This window comes from Mus pahari, chromosome 17, assembly GCF_900095145.1.
Source record: "Mus pahari chromosome 17, PAHARI_EIJ_v1.1, whole genome shotgun sequence".
NCBI lineage: Eukaryota > Metazoa > Chordata > Mammalia > Rodentia > Muridae > Mus > Mus pahari.
The window spans coordinates 53,822,173-53,824,442 of record NC_034606.1 but is presented as its reverse complement, the minus strand read 5'-3'; positions in this window follow the sequence as shown (position 1 = coordinate 53,824,442).

The following is a 2,270-nucleotide window of genomic DNA, read 5'->3' as shown; positions in this document are numbered from 1 at the left end:
AATTGGGGGAGAGAGAGCGCATGCGCACCCGCGCACCCGCGCACCCGCGCACATACATTCCTTGGGCTTCTTGCTGTTTAGGTCTCCTGGCTCCTGTATAGCTTACCTTTCCATCCGATCCCATTTTCCAACCCTTCTCTGTGATACTGCCCTATGTTGCGGTATTTCTCCTTGACTCAACTTACAGACTGCCTTTTAGGGGCACCCTTGTCTCTGGGACCTCATAGGGATGTGTGTGTGTGTGCGCGCACGCACTCACACTCTTACACTTTCACACATTCATACACACACTTCTCAGGCTTGTGGCTGGTCTCTCAGTGGGCTTCCAGCACAGAGTGCTTGCCCATGGTTGATGGCGTCAAGAGGCAGGCTGCGCCTGTCAGCTTCACAGCGGTGAGAAAGGCGGGCACCAGGTGCCCTGCATGGTATCTGTCCCTCTGACAGGGAGTCCTGTCTCCATGCTGTGAGCTTTGCCTGAAGGCTGGAGGCCTGAGCGTTGGGCACAGGGGTGGACCAAAAGGGGATGGACAAGAGAGCCGCTGATGACTGGTGGGAGCTATGAGAATTGGCGGAAGCTGGGGCAAGTGGCCTGCGAGTGGCCCCTGCAGGTCCTGGAAATCCTGGCTTCCTGTTTTTCCAACAAAAGACCTCTGTCCCCCCAGGAAGGCCGCTGGCCACTGGTGTTCCTTTTTCCGTAAACAGGGTTGTTTTCTTCTCTTCCTCTCTACACAATACCAGCACCCCCCAAGTCCCCCACCCCGAAGCCTGTCACCACCAGCCACCAGGCCCAGGCGGTCAGACAGGAGAAGTCTAGCAAGGAGGCTCCCAGGCCAAACAGCCACCCTTAACCAGGGAACTGAGCAAGGGTTCAGTTTGCCTGCCATGGTAAGGCCGGAGAAAGGGACAAAGAGCAGGAATTTGGAGGTACCCCCTCCTTCTACAGGGCAGGAGGAGACTGGACCAGCTTTGGGGTGAACCTAGATGGTTGAGCCTACGCCTCTTAGGAAGTCTTGAGTCTGTGTCGGTAGGCAGGCCCCTGGGAAGGGGCAGCAGACCCAGACCCTCCCTTCAAGCAAGTTTCCCTTCAGATCACAAATGTTCCACAGTGGGGTCAGGGAATGCTCCACTACCTCCCTGATGGAGTAAACTTAGGGACAAAGGAAGCCAGGCCACGAAGACAAGTCGTCCTCCCTGGCTGTGGGTGGACCCCGAGGGGTGCAGAGACGGAGTCAGGTCTTGCTGGAAGCCAGATGAGGCGGCGGCGGGGGGGGGGGGTACCCTTGCCATGTGCTTGGCCCCGGAGGAGCCAAGAGCGGGCAAGGTGCCCAGTGGATGATTCTGAGCCACAGTGTGCAGTGTGTGTGGGTGATTGTATGCATCCCGGCGGCAGGCAAGGCAGGCGCCTGAATGGGCCTGTGTAAGGGGCTGGGGGCTATTTATAGCGGCTCCTGCAGGGAGAGTGCACTATTAATAGTTAGGGCCAAGGGTGAGTGGAAAATGTGCTTGCCCCTGCTGCCTAGGCGGTGGGGGCGGGGCCTTCTCGGTTGGAGACGCCCGGGGCTGGTACTAGCCCCCACTCAAGCAGCCCAACAAGGGCCACTGTTATCCGGACAGCAGCTGAGCCAGGGATCCAGGGCTTATCTAGGGCTGCAGGCTAGAGTGTTATCCCTTTCTCCTCCACACTTCACCTGTGCTTGCTGTGTCTGGGTCGGGGGTGGAGGGTGGGCACCCAGGACCACCAGACTGACTCCATGAGGAAGTAGGGAAAAGCTGTCACTCTCCTGCCCCCAACCCGTGGGCTGATAGCCTGGGCTATGAGGGCTGGAGAAAGCAGTTTCCCTGGGTTCCACCTGAGGCTTCATCCCTGGATTGCTTAGGAGAACAGGGGTGTAGCAAGGGACATTTTAGATTAATAATAAAAGCCCAGTGGGGCCAGCAGGCAGGTAAAGGCACCTGCTGTCAAGTCCGAAGAGCTGAGTTCAATTCTCAGGACCCATGTGATGGAAGGCAAGAACTGAATTCCCACGCCTTGTCCTCTCACTTCCATATACGCACCCCACCCTCACCTTCACCAAATAAATAAAAAAAGAAAAGAAGAGAAGGGAAGGGAAGGGAAGGGAAGGGAAGGGAAGGGAAGGGAGGAGAGGGAAGAGAAGAGAAGAGAAGAGAAAAGACGAGACGAGACGAGACGAGAAGAGAAGAGAAGAGAAGAGAAGAGAAGAGAAGAGAAGAGAAGAGAAGAGAAGAGAAGAGAAGAGAAGAGAAGAAGA